Here is a 22,216-nt window from a genome sequence, read left to right on the forward strand (position 1 = left end):
GTTAGGTACAACAAACCTGAAAATGATGAGCTGAGACTTACTATGGGCAGCACTGTGCCAGAAAGTAATCTCAGCTTATATGAAGGTGCTACATGCTTTCTTACATTCTTAAATGTGACCCACCAGAACTAGGTAAGCGGCACTTCCTTCTTTTTTTTTTACTACAACTTTTAACATATAGCATCACCAACAACAAAGGAAGCATTTTAGGATTTAAGTCCATTGCAATCTTTATTCATGCCTTGTCAGGAAGGCCAATCTGTCTCAAAGCAGTTTACAGCTAGTATTATAATGCCGTTGTACAAATCGATGGTAAGGCCACACCTGGAGTATTGTGTCCAGTTCTGGACGCCGCATCTCAAAAAAGACATAGTGGAAATGGAAAAGGTGCAAAAGAGAGAGACTAAGATGATTACGGGGCTGGGGCACCTTCCTTATGAGGAAAGGCTACGGCGTTTGGGCCTCTTCAGCCTAGAAAAGAGACGCTTGAGGGGGGACATGATTGAGACATACAAAATTATGCAGGGAATGGACAGAGTGGATAGGGAGATGCTCTTTACACTCTCACATAATTCCAGAACCAGGGGACATCCACTAAAATTGAGTGTTGGGCGGGTTAGGACAGACAAAAGAAAATATTTCTTTACTCAGCGTGTGGTCGGTCTGTGGAACTCCTTGCCACAGGATGTGGTGCTGGCGTCTAGCCTAGACGCCTTTAAAAGGGGATTGGACAAGTTTCTGGAGGAAAAATCCATTATGGGGTACAAGCCATGATGTGTATGCGCAACCTCCTGATTTTAGGAATGGGTTATGTCAGAATGCCAGATGCAGGGGAGGGCACCAGGATGAGGTCTCTTGTTATCTGGTGTGCTCCCTGGGGCATTTGGTGGGCCGCTGTGAGATACAGGAAGCTGGACTAGATGGGCCTATGGCCTGATCCAGTGGGGCCGTTCTTATGTTCTTATGTAAAAGGGAACTAAGCCAGACTGTAGCCCAGTGGTTCCCAAAGTGTGTGTTGCAATGCCCTGGGGAACTGCAAGGCACTTGCTGCCCACTGCCCAGTGGGGGGACCACTGCAAGAGCCTCCCACAGCGGCAGGAGGATAAGCATGACAAATAGAGCTGCAGCGTGTGAAAAGCCTTCCTGCGTGTTTCGTGTCATCACCACGATTCCATGTCATCGTGTCATCCTTTCAGATTCTGAGGACGTTGTAATCCAGGTAAGTTTGCGAAGCACTGCTGTAGCACCTACAAAGCAGCCTGAACCTACCAACAGATAAACACTCACTCAACACTCATGGGCACATTCTCATTTCTCAGAAATATCTCTTTTCTCCTCCCTGGTTAGCAGGAATCTCTGAGCATTGAAACATGTACTATGAGATATATTTTCAGTCTCTTCTCTGGAGACCCAAGGGTGGGGGTGAAGAGAGATATGGAGCGAAAAGGAAATCAACACACTCTGCCAACACCTGATTTCTTGCACGTCCAGTGTTGTGTTGCCTGTCAGTGCCCACTTGCCTCTGCATGCACTGCATGAAGTATTAAACATTACAAGAACCACAGCCTGCCAACTCCAGCTCCCATTCACAGTCTAAGATGAGTTGCTCACATGTTGCTACCAATGTTCAGAAAACAATACATACCAGATCAGATGAATTCCCATTGATGTTTTTTGAAAGAAGCTCAATGGTTTCTTTTCCATCCTATTCCATGCTTCTAACTTAAAGATTACACATAAAATGATACACTTGTCAACATGCTCAATTGCACACAAAGCTTTAAAATATGAGGGTTAAGGCTTTTTTTTTTTTTTGCCACAGAACAAAGCTTTATGCATGGCTATTTGTTTGGTATGTGCATTAAGATGTGAAAGCATAATTGAAAAATAAAGTAATACCTAAGCATTAACAGGCTTTGAGTGACACACTATGCTTTGTTTAAAGTTGTGAATAAAATAAATTCTGTGAGCTGTAAGCTAAAGCTCACCACTACAGAGTTGCTTTAAAACTGGAATCTTTCAGGAGCGAAAGAGCCAAGAAATAAAGCTGCAGCTCAATATGACAAAGTTGGAGCTGCTCCCAACTACGCCAATTAATAAACTACTTTAGTTGGAAGACAGTGAGGTTTTTTTATCCTTTAGCTCCTGTACCTCAGCAGCCAACATCCCTAGCCATCCTGCAATTTTAGATTAGCTCCCCAGTGTTTTGAAAGGGGGCTGTTTTACCAAAAACAGTTACTGACTAAGAATGTGTTGGAAGTCACCCTTCCTTTGCCATGCACTATGGCAAGAGAAACTACTCAAATGCTTGGTCCCCTTGCAGAGCAGTGGAGAGGACAACTGAATTTGTTGACACAGGTACTTCCTGCAGCCTACCAGGTGGGCTTCCACAAATTACCCACAAATGAAAGAATTATGGCTTTTAAAAAATAGGACAGACAGGGTCTCTTCAATTACTTATTATACTTCAACAAATCAGCAACTGAAGTAATACATGTAGCCTCTCCATAATAAGGGGGGGGGGGGAGAATAGATAGAAGGAAAACACTGTATTTACAGAACAAAGGTCCCAATCCTAAAGACAGCAGTGCTGGATGTTGCAAACATGCCGTAAGGTACATTCGTGTACCCTGCGCGGATTCAGTGCTGGCGCTGGCCCAGCACCAGAAGGCGCTGAGCCCAGCATCAGCTAGGCACTGCCTGGAGCTAGGTAAGAGCTCTGGGTGGCAGAGAGGGCAGGGGAGGAACCGGGGCATTGGAAATATGTTCCTGTTTTGTGCAGGTGCACACTACTACAAACCATGTAAAATCATCATATATGTATTTTTAACCCCCAAACCTGCATGTCTGTGGAATTAATAAATTAGCAGCTGTACATCAGGCTGCAGTGCTCTATATATGCTCTCTTTAGTCATCTGAATTATTATGGTATATACATGAGCATATTCACTACAAACACAATTTTAAAAATCTTACAGGAAACAGCAGCTGTCACAATAATTTCTCACTAAGGTTACAGGCTTCCCCCCAGTTACCCAAATTTTATTTACATTAGACAATATATACACACAACCATTTTCCAAGCAGTAACTAACCACAGCATGAACAGTGTACCAACAGCAGTCATTAGTAACATCCTACTAACTAAATGAACAGAAGATCAAGGTGCGAATGTATGAAAAACCTCTTCAGCAGGATATTACAGATAGCCAACATACTTAGTATTTACATACCCACAGAGGTAAATTACTGGTTTGTAAATGAATGTCTGTTATTTGCCTAGAGCAGGGGTGCCCAAACCACAGCCCGGGGGCCACATGCAGCCCTCAGGGACTCCCAATCCAGCCCACGGGGAGTCCCCAGTCTCCAATGAGCCTCTGGTCCTCTGGGAAACTTGCTGGAACCTGCGCTTGCCCAACACAGCTCAACGCGAGGGCAACTGTTTCACCTCTTGCGTGAGCTGTGGGACGAGGGCTCCCTCTACTGCTTGCTGTTTCACGTCTGTGATGCAGCAGTGGCAGCAAAGGAAAGGCAGGCCTTGCTTTGTGCAAGGCCTTTTATAGACCTTGAGCTATTGCAAGACCTTCATTTATTCATATAAGTTTTATCTCTAAAATATTCATTTATGTAAATTTATTCAAATATGAAATGTAAATTAATTTTTTTTTTCCTGGCCCAGTGTCAGGGAGACACAGTGTCAGGGAGATGATGTGACCCTCCTGCCAAAAAGTTTAGACACCCCTGGCCTAGAGTGTAATCTGAAACTAAACATTAAGGAAAGAGAGCAGATAACCTGCTAAAAATACACTAAGAGATGAATTTTTAAATGGGGCAAAATAATCCTTGAACATACTTCTAGTGAAAACGGCTTCCATAAAAGTTTGTTTCCTCTGTGTCTTTCATCCAACGCTTCTCAAGTTTTTAGGCACTCCAGAGGGGCAAAAGAACAAGTCATCTCTCCAGCAGAACAAATAACAGGCTAAACACATTGCACCACTCCCGCCCCCCTCAACAAACCTAGGCGGCTCCTTGTTACAATCAGAACGCTCCTGTCCCCGCATCAGACTCTTCCCCCCCCACCCCCAACAGTGCCTGGTGCCAAAAGAATAATTTCTAAATAATTTCTTTGGTGCTCTAATTTTAGCAACATGTGTAGTTCTCAGTAAACACAATAAAAGAAAGCTGAAATAGAAACAGGGCATTTTTAGATGACAGAGAAATTGGACTAACAGACCAAGATGCTCTGCATCCCATTCCCATTCCACAAGTTTGCAGAATGAAACTCCCCATTCCCTGTTCTATAAAGTTTCATGTTTACTAGTACCATACTGTACTGTTCAAAAGGACTCTACTTAAAGCATGTTTTACAAAGCCTACCACATACATCCTCAGTCAGGGTTACAAATTTCAATACAATTCTCATGAGCTTAAAAGTTGCACAGAACACGGAAGGACAGCAGACATGGCTGCAGTGGTGAAAGAGTATGGAAATTCTGGGCAGAGCTATAAAACAATGGAATTCTGCCCTCTACTTAACTGCCTATCTTAATAACTGGAGGCAGGGCAGGGCATCAGAATTCCAATTCAACAGATGGAGGACGAACAAGTTGTCTGGAGGCAAAAGGGGGGGAGATGGGTAGAGATATGGGAGACATGCACTGATCTCCCATTCCTTCACAAGAGTCCACTGAAGTGCCACACACACACACACATAGGGAGATGGGGGAGGGGAAGAGATGTGAGCTCTACTAAGCTTACGGAAAACTTCTGCATGCATGCCCCATATCCTCCATGTACTAGACCAGGGGTCTCCAAACCCCAACCTGGGGGTCAGATGCGGCCTGCGGCGAGCCTCTACCCGGCCCGCAGCCAGGCTCTTATCCCCTGAAAGCCTCTGAGCCACTTGGCCAAACATGACTGGAACTGTGTTCTGGTTGCGTCTGGAGGGTTGCGTCTGGTCTGAAGGGCCAGAGAGGTTGAATGAATGAACCCATTCATTCATTTATTCACTCATCTAATTTCCATTTCTAATTTATTTATAAACATTTTATATTTAAATTTTTTTTCCGGCCCTCAACACTGTGCCAAATATTTGATGTGTCCCGCTGGCCAAAAAGTTTGGAGACCCCTGTACTAGACTACCCCGATGAACTTAAAGTTTTGTTAAACTCATTTCTTACACAGTGCTGTTCTGGGGCCAGATCTGGAAGCCAGTGGAGAACAAGGCACTGGATGATGTCAGGTGAAATATGACAAGAGCTAAATTTTCTGTGAATAGCACAGGGATGCCCAAATCCCAGACCAGGAGCCACTTGTGAACCTCAGGCACTCCCAATCTGGCCCGTGGGGAGCCCCCAGTCTCCAATGATCCTCTGGGCCTCCGGAGACTGGCTGGAGCCTGTGTTGGCCCAACACAACTGCTCTCAAAGCAAGGCAACTGTTCAACCTCTTGCATAAGCCGTGGATGAGGGCTCCCTTCACTGATTGCTGTTTCTTGTCTGTGATGGAGCAGCAGTAGCGACAGAAAGGCTTTTATAGGTCTTGAACTATTGCAAGAACTTCATTCATATAAGTTCCATCTCTAATATATTCTTTTATGCAAGTTTATTCAAATTTGAAATGTAAATTAATTCTTTTTTTCCCCGACCCCTGACACAGTGTCAGAGAGATTATGCGGCCCTCCTGCCAAAAAGGTTAGACACCCCTGGTCTAACATGTGCACGTACCATCTACTTTCAAGATGCACTGAAAAGACTTCAGAGATAAAAGTCTCATATTCTTGCCTAGGACAAGTCCTAAATTACTGCAGATAAGTAGTCATGGAGCTCTTGTATACCAATTAATAAATGCTTTCCGCAATGGTGGCCAATAGAGCAAATACTTATCTATACAGATGATATTGGTGGACATGGAATAATAAATTGCTTCCTGCTCTGGGAAGTGAACTCTAATATTTTGTAGCCCCTTAAGAAGGTTAAAAACTCTCTCTCCCCCTCTCTCTATTTTTTTAAGCATGTGTATTATTGAGGAAATTGGAAGAGCAAGATATCCAACTCTAATGAAAAATATAATTCCCTCTTGATTTATCTTGCATCTTTATTAAATATGTCAGTTTTGTTTGTATTTGTCAGAAAAAACTCAAGAAAAATTCTGATATAATCAACTTTTGCAGATACTGCTCTTTACTATTTAAGAAATGTTTGCGATTTAAAGATATACATAATGACAATCCCCTTTTTTCCCCTCCCTGCGTTAATTTTCTGTATTTTCTGCACCTTAACCCCTTAGTAGAGGAAGGAAAAAAATAGAACAATGGAACCCAACTCTTTAATAAGTATTTAATCAATATTTTCTTTAACCAGTATTCCCTAAACACACATGGTGTTTTTTTTTAATTACCAACCCAAAGTTAAGGTGGTCCTCTAACCAACTGAACGTTTTGATTTACTGTTTCTCAAGGCTGGATGTAAAAAGAACATCAGAGTTGTATTTATTTTCAGAATTAGCAGTGCAGGGACTGATGCTATCAAAGTTTTTGATCACGCCTTGTCAGTTGAAACCCAGCCTATGCCAAGGTCGGCTCTTTACAAATAGACATAGTGCAAAAGAAAAAAAATGCAGCAATACATCTTCCTTTGCAGCCAAATTTCAAGAGAGGAAAAGATGTCAGCTCTGAGATACTGCACACTTAAGCACCCAATTCAAATCACACTTTGGAGGCCAAATTCAAATGTCAATTAATCCAGAGGGAGATTGTTCAGTTTTGTTTTGTCCCCCCTTTCCCTCCCACAAACAGACGGATGGACTCAGAGGACAAGACAATTTGAAATATCTTGCTGATATCAGTAGAAGCAACATAGGCAGGAGCTGACCAGAAGAGCAAATGATGCAGAGGACACAGGAGACAGCAGGTATATGCAGTGAGTTTTCCAGACTAGAGACTACACAAGATCCAGTTAAAAACAATATGAAATACAATAATTTTGTAACAGAGAGATCATAATACAAAATCTTTAGTATAAAGTTTCTTTATAAAAACAAAAGAAGTCACGAAGTATAAAACAGCAATACTCCAGTCTAAACTAATTAATCAGAGTAGATGAGGGCAGCTGAAAGCAACCAGCGTGGTGGGCCTAACAGATCTCCTTTGACAATAATTCACAGCTGCAGTGCCACCACCAAAAAGACCGGGTCTCAGTTTCTCAACCTGTCCTGTGTTGGTAGTTGCCAGAGAAGTTATCTTGAGGTTTAGGTAGGAAAATGGGTACACTGTACCTATGGGTACAGTGGTGGTGACTGATCATGCTCCTCCTCCAACTCATCTGGTATGTATAGGAATGGGGCAGGGGGGAGGGAGACATAGGTCTCACTTGGCTGTAGACTTTGGAGGATCTCAGAACTCATAATTTGGGCTGTTTCCAGGGCCTGCTGTGAATGATTCATTCCTTCCTATGTTATCTGTGCACGCTGGAGGACTACATGGAGGTTGAAATGTGTTTCTCCCAGCTGGCTCAAAATGAGAGACTTCCTTTTTCCTCCCAGTCACTCGTATGGAGAATATGGGGAAAAGGATGTGGTTTTTCATTTCATGATGGATATTGAGGGCAAATGACCATAGTCAAGAAAATATATGGTCAGGTAAACCTTATAGCTCTTGCATTTTGTGAACCTTGAAGAAATTTGGAAAGCCAATTGAGGTCTGGTGGAATGTGGGTCTCAGCGACCTTCACTGAAATTTCTTGATTCATTCTTTTGATTTTGGGGAGTTTATTACCTGTTGAATCTTTCTCCTCAAAATGACCTGTACACAGTGGTCTTGCAAATGCAAGGTAGAGGAAAACCAGGAACATGATGGGACAGTGCTCAAAATAATATGAGTGATGCATCTCATAGGGGCTTATTTAACCTATAAAATTTCAGATAACTTGAGTAGTATCCAGTGGAAGGTATCCCATGGGACATTCTCTTGCACTGTTTTGGACACAAGAGGAGAAAGTGTCTATTTTTGATAAGTGATGTAAGTGATTGTCCATTCCAAGGCCCTAAATACAACTCATTTGCGCTAGCCAAGCCACATTCTTTGAAAGCAGTACTTCAATGGACAATTTTCTTATGGACCCTAGAGTTCCCACGAGAATGTCTTTTTAGTCTTATGTTGTCTAACCCCCTTGTCACATTGAAGCAGCTAGGTTAGAGGTTGACAACTACAAGAATCGCAACTCTTCTGCTTGTCCAATGTGAGCACGAGTCTGTTGTTCACTGTTGACAATACTTGAAGTACGAGAGGTATGAAAATCCTAATAGTGTCTTGCCATAATTAAAATTTTTTTGCATATCTGTTAAATTAATGGCTGTTAAATGATCAGTTAATGAAAATCTAATATTACAGCAGTGCCACAATCCCCTCTGGAAGACACAACCTGAGTCTTATTCTAATTTAATGTGGGACCCTCTCCTTCTATCTCCACTCTGTGCCTCCCACTTTCTTTGCCCATCTGAGTATTGTACTTTGGGCAATTATCCTTTTCCTCCAGTCCTGCAACTAACAAGTAGTAATGACTCATGACACCCACAGATTTTCAAGGGAAGTCCTGCTCCTGCTGGGGTGACGTATACTACAGAACTCCTCCATCTGTCATAATCTACAACTGTAGAATCAACATTGTTAACACTCAGTACAGTGTGACCTTGCCCACTCCCCAACACTTAGTTTAAGCTCTAAAAATCAAAAGTTCAATGTGAAGAAGATATTCCTTACTAGTGAACACTTGCTGGGTTAGAATGGGTAATAGCTCTTGTTATGCAGAAGCAGCAAAATTTCCGAACCATTTCAAGAACACTACCCACCTCCCACTGCTTCTCAAAGAACAGTACTTTTAGGTAAGTGCCTGATTTCAAACCCTCACAACTCAGCAAAGGCAGGCAAAAACCACAGACCCTCTTTTGCTTTAGATGTTTTCACATGGCGAGCATTGGGAAAAAAGAAAATCATCACTGATGTTGGGGTCCAATACCAAACATTTTCTTAGAGCAAGAACATTGGTATCACACTATGATGCATTTTGATTTATCCACAGCAGTCAGAAACAAGGACCAGGGTCTTCAGAGGGCCTTGGAGGGTTCCCAGTGTGCTCCAAAACAGACCTACTACATTCCACATAACTTAGAGAGCAATCCTAACTGACACTTATTCCGGTATAGGTGCTCCAGGGGAGTCGCAAACGTGCCGTAAAGCATGCTTGCGCCTCCTTAGGCGGGATCTGCGTCAGCACATTCAGATGCGCCAACACACAGACAGAGACAGAAGCTTCTGCTGTAGCTCCCACACCACTGTGCCGGCGTGAGTGCGCCGGCACAAGCACCAAAGGTAGGCATGGGGAGGCGACGTTACTGGGCGGGAGGAGGGTGGGCCCTGGGGCTGGCACGTGGGGAGCCGGGGCTGGGACCCGGCAGTTATGCCGGATCCCAACCCCCATCCCCGGGGCGAGCAGAGCGGCTTCAAGTCGCTCTGCTCTCCTCAGACTTGTGCCACCTCCGGAGTTGGTGTGGGTCCGAGGAGACCCATGAGGTGCGCAGCCCTTATCCAGGGGTAAGGGGAAGAGCTTCCCCTCGCCCCTGCTCGCTGCAATCCCGCATTGGATGCAGCGTAAGCCTCTTGGCTTGCCTGCTCCAGCGCGGATTAGGATTGCGCCCTCAATCTTCTTGAGGGCAAGAACACTGATGCACTTCAGTCACAGGGACAGAATCTAATAGCTACAATTGCTACAGTACCCCTTTCCTTGCATTCCCTCTAAATCACAGTAGTGGATATTATCAAGGGCGTGGTGAATTAAAAAAAATTGTGATGTGCAGTAAATTATGCAGAGGAACAGATACATTAAGTGAAAAAATTATGGTTTAGCTCCTGGGCACCTAATCAGCAGGAAATTTAGCATTCCTGGATATTTGACATCTCTGGTTTATTCCACTCCCACAGTATTACAGTATTCCAATGCTCAAAATTTTTTACTACTAGTTCAGGGTAGACTTAATAACATACACACAATCCTATCCAACTTTCCAGTGGTGATGCAGTTGTGACAATCACCAATCACGCTGGGGGGCAATCACAGAGGCCTTTTCAAGGTAAGAAATGTTTATTCCCTTACCCTGGGGCTGCACTGTGGCTGTATCAGCGCTGGAAAGTTGGATAGGATTGGGTCCTTAATTTCACTTGTAGCCTGTTAATTATTTTTATATCTTGCAAAGTTTTACCCTCAGTTTTGAGTAGAAGTTGATACACTTGTGGTATGTTCGTTGGCCCAAATTGCATGGAACGTTGATACGAATGCTTGGTGACCCATAGGCTACTAGTGGGCCATCCTGATTATAGATCAGTTGGGGGAACTCTAGAGCTCTCAAGATACAAAGTCAATTGGGTTAAATGCCAGTGAACAGGGGTTCGTTGGGGGCCAACTGCCATTCCCTGGAGTTGGTAGCAGCAGCAGGGCTTAACAAATTTAATGTTGCACGTAAAAACCACACAGAAGGCTGATCTTCCTGTAGTCTTATACTGTAATAAGGCAAAAAATTGGAGGAAGAGATAAGAGGGAGAGAAGAAAAAGATCAAGGTGCAAAAGTGAGGATGAACAAGGCAGGACTCAAGCAATACATAAGAGTATTGGAAGATGAGAAGTCTATATCTAGAGACAAGACATTCCAAAGAAATGAAACCACAAGCTAATGACTGCTGGGTTGGACTGAGGAAAAGTTACATTTTACTTTCTGATGAAGCATTTCAGCTTCTTGGCTGATACTGAGAAAAGAGTTTCCTCTTCATCTTCACTTCAGCTACAGTTCTGGCTAAAGCAAGAGGGATTATATTCTGCTGCCACCCCCAGAAGTTGAGAATCTGAACATGGATCCAGGTTTCATGACTGCTGGTGCTTGACCTTTCCATCACCTCAATCCCAATTTGCACACACATTTTACACATGGCGAAACAACCACAAGGTGACTTTTTTGTGTCATTTTCATGTGGTGACTCTTTCCTCAGATTTCAACCTCTAACCGACATAACGTATCAATTGCTACCTTTTGAAGAATAGGAATTCAAAAAGATACTGGAGAATAGCAACATGAACCATATGAAAAAGGCTGTAATTTGCAATCATCTATTTTAGCTAGCTTATTCATTTTGATTAAATTATTCCAGATCATTAAATAATTGCATTTATTGGGGTTTAGTTAATAAGTCAGGGTGAGTGTGACTAAGCTTCTTAAAACTACCTGCTTTCAGAGTACAAAAGATGCCCTCTAATACCCAATCACCTGCATTCACATTAGATATCCAATGCTGCATGGCAAGTCCATCAGAAAATCTCATGAGCCCCTTTCAAAGAGCTTTCACTTTCCTTGCACCCAAGCATTGCATGCAAATAAAAAAATATGATGCATATACTGATACCATCTTTAGCAGCAACCTAGGCTATGTTCCTATTTGTAAACATGGTTGAACTTTCTGCTGCATTTACTGCAGGAAGCCCCTCATTTCAGGTACATTTACAGGTATTCTGTAATAATATTACTCTTTGAACATTTTAAAAGTAGTTTTAAATGCTTCAAATTTCACTGCTAGTGCAAAAGCATCCTTAAATTCATTGGGCAGCACAATCCTATCCCCTCCCCCAACATGGCACAAGTCTCTTGTGCTTGCTCCCAAGTACCACAAATGCGCCGTAAAGCACATTCGCAGCTACTCAGGAACAGGCTGGGCCAGCACACAAACCTACGCTGGTCCAAGGGAGCCAGAGTGGTGCTGGGACAGGGCAAGTTTGTGTCAGCCTGGGAAGGCTGGCACAAAGGGTAGGAGAGGGAGGGAGGAACAGAGGTGGGGAGGGAACGTTTCGGGGTGGGGGGAGGATTGAGCCCAGAAAGAGTTTGGGGTTGGCTGCAACAGCACACATAGGATCTCAACCCCTGCCCCAGACCAGAGCAGTGTTACTTGTGCTGCTCAGATTTGCACCTGCAAAATTGCAGGCGCAGATCCGAGTAGCCTCACAGGCCTGCCTGTGGCATTGCTTGGGGTAAGGGGGCCTGAATCTCCTTATTCCGAGTTGTGCCCTGGCTGCACCAAACCTGTGCTGGATACAGCAAAGGCCAGTTGGCCTGCCTGTTTCAACACAGATTAGGATTGCGCCCTAAGTCATTTATATCCTGGCTTTCTTTTCAAACAGTGCTCAAGGCAACATACAACACAGAGGACAAAAAAGAATAATGCAAAAAATAGGAACAAAATATAAAATACAATAATTGTAAACTATTGTAAATAATTGATAAACAATTAAACAAATCATATACAGTTGCAAAACATTAAAACAACCAGAATACAATTAAAGAATCCAAAAGGCAACTAAGAAGGAAAAGCCAGGAAGAAAAGGAAAGTCTTCAGCCCTCACTGGAAGGCTGACAGATAGGGGGCTGTTATTAAATTTACCAAATTTACTAGATGTTAAATTTTGTAATGGTAATTGAATATTACTTGTATTTTTACCCTAAATCTAGGTTTGTTTTATCTTCTGCTGAAAATACTGAGGTCCTAAAAATCTTTATTTACGAACACACACACACACACACACACACACACACTCTTACTTAATATTAGACCATCCACAGACCAATAGTAGGTTACAATACAAACAAGTACAAAACAATCTTATAAAAAATGGATTTTAGTATCTTTCTAGCCTCTTAAAAAGTGAAACTCTTTCTCCAAACGCCAGCCCAAATAAAAAGACACTACCAAGAGAGTCAGGTTTTGGCAAGTCTCCATGATAAAAGAAATTGTGGCACATAAGCCAAGAAGCCTCTCTCACTGTGTAAAAGCTTCTTTTTAATTTAGTGCACAGATGGTAAAAGAAAGACCAAGTTAACTGTGCAGAGGATTGCTGCTTTTCCTCTGCTGTGGTGTCCCAAGTCAGCCCAACACCACTTGCTTCAAAGTAAAGTTCATCCGGACATCAGTGGCAGTTTGATTACTCTAGGCCCGTGCAGTCAGCCCAAGTAGGGAAACGAGTGCAGGGTGGCATGATGTCTGCTAGCCCCAGTCCACATTGACTGTAACTTCAATGGAAGCCTATATGTGTAAGCTCTAAATGCACAATCTTTATCCTTCATTTTTGCAAGGGAAAGATAATATGTTCAGAGCCTATATGCATAGAACCCTTCGCAGAAGTTAAAAGCCAATGCAAGGAGTTGGGCTCAGCAGGCATGATCCTGATTCCAGCCCCACTGTACAAGTACATTTCTACCTAGTCTGACCACCTGCACTAGGCTTTTCTTTTTCTCACACAACTCATTTGGTGCCAAAAATAGACACAAAACCTGCTTCAGAAGCCCAAAGAAACCCATTTGCCTCCTCCATCACTGTTATATTAAAACAGAATTTATATGGCTATTTAAGTTTTGCATTGTCAACTCAAAAGCATATAGCAACACATCTGTAAAAATGAAAAGGTGGGCAGTTTGCTTTCCTATTTCGATCTTTCAGAGAACTCTGAAAGTAATATAAAAACATTCTAACCAACAGACTGCAAACAAAGAAAAGACTGCAGGATCACACATCGTGAGTTCCTATGGAGTCATAAAATGTTACTCCAGTCCAGACAGATATATTGGTACAAGTCTTCTTAAATACTGCATATTTAAAGAAAGCATAATGTATATTTGGATTAAGAAGCAATTATAATGACCTATCTGAATTGCTCAGATCAGCAGCACCAAAGCAGCTCCTGCTAAATCCAGCCGGTGTTGGGAAGCTGCTGGGAATGTCCTCAGGGGAAGGGAACTTTCATCCCCCCGGGGAAAAGCCCCAAGCCCCACAATGGGGTTGTTCAAGTCTGCACTGGCTATTTTGCCGACACAGACGTGAAAGACTCTGTGCCAGGTTTTTCAGTCCAACACGGAGCTCACGATATGGCGGAGCAGAGCTATACAGTACTTTGCCTTCAAACCAAACTGAGGGCCATATTAGACATGACTTAAATCACACCATTAGCACTGGCACCCTTGCTCTCCCCCCACCCAGTAAACAGCATACTTGAGGCCTTTAGTCCAAAACAGCAGTATAGTAGTTACTGCACCTCTGATCTGGATCTGCCCTGGGGAGCTCTCCCCCCATCATTCACACCACTTGTCCTGGAAATAAAGCATCCATTAGCACCAATGGGAGCTTTTTCACCCCAAAGCAAATACCATGTGCAGGGGTCCCAATTCAGGTTGGGAATACAGATGGGTATATACCTCATTGTAGTTCTGTTCAGAAGCCAGGGGCCCCTGCACATGCTATTGCTTGCATGCCAGAACCAATGACATTATTTCAGTCACAGTTAGTTTGACCCTTACAAAATTACAGTTTGAAGTATTTTCCTTGCCATTAGGACACCAAAGTAAACTACGCAAAAGCTACAGTAGGACTCTATTCAGTCAACTAAAACACCACAGAAAACTTTCAAGTTCCGGAAAACTCCGTAAGCTTGATATTAAGCAAAATAAAAAGGGGGACAAACAAATCTGGACATGACAGCAGAACCTCAGGGTTTAAATGCTGCAACCATATTGAGATGGAGTACAGAAATACACAAACATTTTATGTATATTCGATTCATTACTGCTCGGTGCAAGACAGATTTCAATTTGCACCCAGACTGGCTGGGAGAAAGCAGCAAGAATTGCTCTTCCAACTTCCATTTTTTTTTAGTTTCAAAATCTTGAAGTAACTCAGATCTGAGTTCAGAAAACCACAGTTATGACCCAGGAAGTAGAATAAAAAATCTGTACAGGAGAGAAGGAACCAGCTGATGGATGGCACATTCTTAACCAAACCATGATTTGACCTTGATGTTTGAACTGAGTCTACATAACACATGCTAATATTTATATAGATATGTAGGTCAGGCTCCAAGAAGTCCACTCAAATATGAGGCAGCTACTAATTTTCCCTTCTGGCAACAGCTCCTAGAAAGTTTGAGGATGCATGGAGGGCTGCCAAAGACAGGGAGGAGCCAAAAAGCTCCTTTGTGCACACACTGTTCTGGATTCCAGTTAAATCTATTGGAACTCTTCCCCAAAGGAACTCAAATTCTGAGTCAAGAAAAGCAGAGTTCTGTGACCTACACAAATTATGCAAATTTGCATAATTTCTTTAGCTTGCATGATTTAATCTGCTTCTGCAAGCAGGCAGAAGCAATGATTTTCTTTTCTTGAATTCTCATATTAATGCCTCTTAATTAACTGGTATAGAATAAAATCTGAATTTACTACAATCCCACTAAAAATGAAACCATGATCCTTTCTTAAAACACATTAAGTTAAAGTTACTTCTTACATGAGACACTAAAAATACAGGGAGTCAAAGTCAACATCTGAAGTAAAATATTGTAAAATTGAATGTATCATTTGTTGCATTTATTACCATTAGAAGTTATGGACCTCTTTGCTTATTAACCCAAACAGACTGGACGTGTGCTTTCTACCTCACAGAAAAACAATGCCCTGCTCAGAATTGCCTTCCTTCTAGAAATTCTGGGCAAGTGAGAATATAAAGACATTGTTTAGGCTGATACAAGGGACTTGCATTATATCAGAGGATTTTCTGAGGTTCTTTCTGTTCTGGTCTTATGTGTCTTGAGCAAGTAATCTTGGTTGGCATGATTGCATATGTACACAAGCAATTACACACAAGTCCTTTTACACCTATCCACAATCTCCAAGCACACACGCATGTTTTGCACTGCAGAATTCATACTTAAATTTCTTCACATGTATGCTACATAGCCAATGAATCTGGATTATTTATTAAAACGTATGCCTTCTCCTTCTAACATGAAGATGCCCAGGATGCTAACAATTACATTTAAAATAGCCAACAGAAATAAATGGTCAAAACAGCAAACTAAACTAAATGACAGCAAAAAGACAGAGCAAACAAACCTTTTAATTTAAGAACAAAAAGCAAGCTCAACTAAACCAAATTAAATAATTGGTAAGACAAAAAATGTTTTCAGTGAACTGTGAAACACAACCCCAATCCTACCTAAATCCCCGCACACCAATGCAGCAACACTGGCACAACTTTCGCTGCATTCCTGATTGTTGTCTACTGGAGGACTCCTCAGGGTAAGGAGACATTTGTCCCCTTGCCCCAGGGTAAGCCCTAGCAAATTCTATGGGACAACTCGGACCAGTTAAGCTGGCGTGGCTCCATGAAGGCCCAGGAAGGGGCTGATGATTTGGCATGTGCCGCTGCCACTGATCTTGCACCCCTGGGCCTGAACTGCCATCCTCCTCACCCCTATCACTGCCCTGCTCTGCCCTTCCCCACCGTTCTGACCCTCCCAAGCTCCCTCCAACCCCCTGAGCAGCTTACCTGGTCTGCTGTGCTAGTCAGCAGAGGTGGCTTTACAACAGCTGTAAAGCAGCCTCTGCTGGTGCAGTGCTAGCTACACCCATGGAGGAGGGGGATTCAACTGGGCCAACACTTGCACAGCAAGAGCTGATCAGAACTTGTGGCAGGACATTCCAAAACAAGACTTCTTGCATGTAGCCTCCAACTAACAGGGCATGTGTAAGAGGGCCTAATTCTCTTCTCCTTATGACTCTAAGATAATCATTTTCACCCACTGTTCCATGACACATTGGTGTGCTGAGAGTGGTCCACAGGTGTGCCACAGGAATTTGGGGTAAGATCATTTAGTTCCATTCCGTGACTCGGCGTGATTAACAAAAAAAAGTGTTGTGCTAAATTCCATAGGGTTACGCAAATACGCTGCAGCCTGACACTTCCGGATGGAAGGAAACTAAGGCAGCTGTTACCAATCCCCTCCCCTCCCCAGCTGTCAGCCCTCAGCCCTCCCATTGCCAGCTGCTCCACTTCTTTCACAGGTAGGATGCTGAGCTTTTAAGAGTCCAGTCCTATGCCTGCCTATTCAGAAGTAAGCCCCGCTGTAGTCAATGGGCTTGCTCCCAGGAAAGTGTGGAGAGGATTGTAGCCTTGCTGGGCTGTTTTGTTTCTGTAGCCTGGAGCATGGAGAGCCTGCACCATGGGGGGGGGGGGATTCAGCAAACACTCTCTGGGTTTTTTAAAGCAATCCCCTCTGTTGCTACCGAACCTGCCCCTCTGTGTGTGTGTGTGTATGAGAGAGAGAGAGCTCCACTTTGCTGCAGGTGCTCTGGCTGCACAGGTTTTCGCCCCCCCCTTCCCCTCTTCTGCCTCTTTGCTGGCTCAAGCAAGGAGAACCTCTTCCATGGCTCCAGGGCTATTTCCCTGTCTGGGTGAGGCGGAGCCTTTTTGCAGTGTCTTGGGCTGCCTGGAAACACCAGCGCAGGGCAAAGGTGTGTGTGACTTTCAGTTCCACCACCCCATTTGTTAAGACAAATCTGCAGATTAAAAATCTGTGGATAAATAGGTTGCACCTGCATATTTTTTGGTTGAAATACTACCAACTGTAGAGCCACTGTTTTCCTTCTGTTAACAGCCAGGACTATTACTTAGACTGGGTGTAGTCCCTGTTTCTATCTGTTTTCATACAGTGGTCTGCTTCTATTCTTCTACCTCATTCTTCCAAGGCCATACTCCTCAAACCATTTAAAACTGGACTACTTTGATCCAAGGCTCTTCACATCCTACGCTTTGCTACATTGGTAGAAATGCAAGTACAGTCGATGGTTGTTGCATCAGGCTATTACCACAGCCCTGCTGATTTATGCAAGAATTGTTTGTATAACATGATATTCCATGCATACACCCCAATTTCTTGTTCCTTGTTGCAGCAACCATCATTTTTCATAAGTTCAAATCTGAATTACTAGTTTCACCACAGACTCCCCAACTGAGTCAGCCAAGATGATCAGTGCAATGAGACAACCCCAATTTCAGCGCAACCACCAAGAGCGGTTCTTGAAGTCACAGTACCTTCAGCTCAAATAACTGGCTACATGCACACCGCAAGACATTTACAGTACTGGATGTTTTGAAAGGAGATGGAAACAGTTATTCTTAGTATTAGGCATGTCAGGACGACACTGTTGTTGTGGGTGGGTTATTACTTTCTGAGGCAGTGAACCCTTTTGTCCCGGTGGGGTTATTAAGACAATCAGCAAATTGAGACTGCCCAGTCTTCTGAGGATTTCAACACAAACAGACTAGTTAGAATGTTTAAATAACAACAAATAATCTCATGTCCCTACTGATAGGCAACATGAAATGAAGCTAATTTCAGTACTATATCAGGAAGTGTGTTTGCCATCACAGATAAAGAACAGTCCAAGTGCTCATATTGTTGCAGGTAGACAGGTCACACTACCCAGTTGCAGCCCAGTTTCCTGCAGAGTGATAGGGTACAAGTTTATTAAATAATCAAGCTGGATATTCCATGTAACGCTCTGAAATTCAGACTGTTTCCTGCAAAACCTTACTTCTTTCAGATCATTCCCTAAAGGGAAAACCTCAGAAAAGGCTGTATTTCTTTCCTATAAGTGCACTGGATTCGGAAAGAAACTCAGCACCTGCCCCTCAAATTCACCAAAACACTAGTTAAGGCTTGCCCAGCATGCAATGTTTCACTAGAACATCAAGAATTAATCTCCTCTAGCTTTCATCATCAAAACACAAAAAGAATATCAAAGCATTTTTAATAGCCACATCATTTTGAGATACCATCAGTTTCAGCTATTTGCTATAGTGGGAATTCCTTATAACTGATTTTGCTAATGAAAAATGGTCCATTCGGCTTCATGAAGGATAGGGAGTGTCCTAAAGAATAATAGCAAATAATGTTTTCATTTAAGTGAACAAGCACTATTAATCTTCAGAACCAGTTAGCTGTTGTCAAGGGTGACCCAGTATCCACAGGAATAGTAATGATTCATTTCACTAGAATAATTGACAAGATTAGTTCAGTGTTCTAGTGCTGACCATTAAGGAATCAATCCACCACATACTGCTACTGATCAAGCTCCATTCAATTCAAAAGTAGATTGCACTGGACCCCTGAACAAGCCTCACTGGAATGAATGGAAGTGGACAAGTAGCTTGTAGAAGATTTAAAGAGACAATCCTGCACTTATAACAGACCTAGAAATTCACTGAAATGAAAGATTTATGCAAACGTAATTCAGTGCAGGATTATTACTGTAACAGTTTAATCTGAATAATCTGCAGTAGGGGTTGTTTGCATTGACAATTGCTAATTACAGTGAACAATTATGTTAAAGGGAGAAAAAGAAACCCCAATGCAACATTAAATTATTTCCTTTCATATTATTTGTGCACACGTACTGGATACATAACTTTTTACTTTGAAGACTAACATTTCAATTGATGTAGAATGTACAAATCCACTCATTCAATTTGAGTGGAACTTATTCCCAACTAAGTGTGTTTAGGTCAGCAGGTGTTTAAATCCAGGCCTGTTTAAAAAGTTAAATCCCACAGTTCAGTTTCTTTTCTGCAAGTGGGTTTAGGACTGAAGCCATAATCACTTTTATTCTTTCAACACACACATCAACATTTTATGCATAACAAATCAAGAGTGAAAGATAGTGACTGACCACAGTCACCACCAGCAAGTCCACACTAAGCAGGGATCTGAACTCCTATCGCACCATCCTTCTTTCAGTTACTGGCTTTCATTTCTAGCATTTCCAAACCTTCTATATATTCCTCAATATTTGAACATTCTTGTTGGCATCCTTCAGTCTCGGAAGACTATGGTGTCATGCTCTGAATGGTGGTTCTGGAACAGAGTGTCCTCTCCAGTGCACGAAGCCTGGGTAAAGTAGGTATGGAGGATAGGCTGTTACCCATGCAGCAAATCCCCCCTCTCCACGTCGCTGAAATGGTCCAATGGAAAGGCAGAGGCCAATACGGTTGGTTCCAGCGGCGTTGCAGGAGTTGCTAGAATGTGACTGTGTTCAGCCATGAACTGCCTCAGGGACTCCGGCTCCGGATTTTGCCTCGAGGTTGACTCCTGAAGCCTTTTCCATAACTGGATGTAGCCACAAGGCAGTGGAGGTTTGGGATCAGAGTTTTCCTTCTCTCAGATGAGCTGCCTTCCCAGGCTGATGAGTCCCATCTACCCGGTGGATGAACATTACCCATGTCTTTAGTGCTGGTATCTGGCACAAAATTCTCTCCTTAATTGTTCACATAATTTAATTTCATGGAAGACAACACTGAACATCCCCCACAATTTATCATCCATAAAGAAAGATTAGCTTACTCATATATTGCAAGTTAGATGTGTGGAATATACATGATTCAGAAGCTACTGGGCAACCAACCCATTGATCTTCATCAAAACTTAAGCTACATAATCCTGAAACAGAAATGTTTCCAAAATAGCAAAATCTAGTCACGTTGAGAATGCATGCACAAAAGACTTTCTGCCTTCAGGTTCCCAGGGCCAAGGCCACCAGAGTAAGCTTCTCTGTGAATCTGGCTGCTATTGCTGTCAAAGAACTAGCTACCACTAACTTAACAGACACTGTAATCTTCAATTCTCTAATGTTAGCAAAGGAAACTCTTAAGCCAACGCTACTGCTGAATGTGTATGCTCTGAAGTTACACTCTATTCAAATGATCAGCATGGGCGGTGTTATGTGCAGCCATCTTCACTGTACCCTTTTATGACCTGCCCTTGCACAGGTGGACTTGCCACTGCAGGCACAATGCTCCCCAGAGGTAGATGAAGGTGGGAAAGAGCTCAGGTAAAGAAACAGTTGCATTCAGACAGGAGACTTTGTGCTAGTGTAATTGCCTGCAGGACCCCAGAGATTTAGTACATGCTGTAGCAAACATTATTCAAGGACCCTGCAGACTTTTATGCTATCACAACACATCCCCTTTTCATCTGAAACACATGAAATAGTTTCACCTTCCTCCTATGAAAGTACTGGTACATGAGAATTGCACTAGTAACACCCAAGGATCAAAGTGACAGTACTTTTATACAACTGATTAGAAGACTGAATAGTTATGAAGGCTTCTCATCTACAAAGTCTATTCTCTAGCAAGGCCACAACAGACAAAAGCTTCCTAGCATTCAGGTGCAGGCATGCAAAGTGAAGTTTCCCAATCACACCTCTCCCCTATGTGAGCACAGACCACATAAATAAGGCTCTAGGAGCTGAAGTTTCTTAGTAGTCACATGGCAATGGTATCTATCCATTACAATGACTTATCAAAGTATCTGTAAACAAACAAAAATCACCACATTATGTACCTTCCTGCAACTTACAAAAACACACACTGGTTAATTGTTAAAGAATACAATGAGAATTCTCTAACTTACAGATGACTAAATTACAAGCAACTGCATAGGCACTTTAGGGAAGGCATAGTACATCCTTCATGGGGCTTTTGCACAGAGCCAGCAAGTGCTGGCTGTTTCAAGATATGTACGTTCCAACTTCCAAACATACTGGTATTGCTCCAGAGGTATGCTGGGGACCTAGCGTAAAGTTTAATTTCAAGAGCGCAGTCAGAAATTTGGTATATATTTCCAGATTTAACATGGAGCTATTATGAAATAGCCATCAACAGTACTACATCTGACAAGCAAGAATTATGAAAATCTAATATGTGCAGAAGCTTTGAGATTTCAAACATCAAAATGGGATGGACACTGAATCATGTCACAAGTGACATTTTAGTTCATGCTTTCCTGCATCCTCTCTCTTCAGTTTATCTTCTCCATATAGTACAACGATTTGAACAATTGTTCACAAGAATAAAAAGAGAGAGAATTCAACAGTAGGACACCAATGAATTGTAAAAGGAAAGAAAATGTGATGGATCAATTACTAAGTTGGATGCCCTTATTCATCCAGCGCACCACTCTTAAGCAATTTTTCCCCTGCGGAGAAATCTAATATGTTAACTTCACAAGCCTTCAGCTCCTGGAGATGTTTTGTCACATTAAAATAAAGTCAACCAACAGACAAAAAGTCAATGAGAATAAGTTCAGTTATGTTCAACCTTTTCGTTGTGAAGTACACTAATTAAGCCATCAAGATGGTGTGGTATTGACATGAACAGCCCTCTCTGTTTCACTGCCACTAGAGCAGAAACTAGTTTGTATCTCATTGAAGAGCATCGTCCTACTGCTCCATATGAAGTGAGATGGTCAGTTGTTCTATCTATGCTCACTGTGCAGCCTGAATTGCAAGGCACCACATG

The 22,216-nt window shown here is 42.6% G+C and overlaps 1 protein-coding gene across 2 annotated transcripts in view; it reads right to left on the bottom strand.

Moving 5' to 3' along the window:
* Window positions 1–22,216, bottom strand: part of SFMBT1 (Scm like with four mbt domains 1) — a 95,629-nt gene that overhangs the window by 67,739 nt on the left and 5,674 nt on the right. The gene's annotated exons all lie outside the window — the stretch shown is intronic.

Source organism: Tiliqua scincoides, chromosome 2, assembly GCF_035046505.1.
Source record: "Tiliqua scincoides isolate rTilSci1 chromosome 2, rTilSci1.hap2, whole genome shotgun sequence".
NCBI classification, from domain to species: Eukaryota; Metazoa; Chordata; class Lepidosauria; order Squamata; family Scincidae; genus Tiliqua; species Tiliqua scincoides.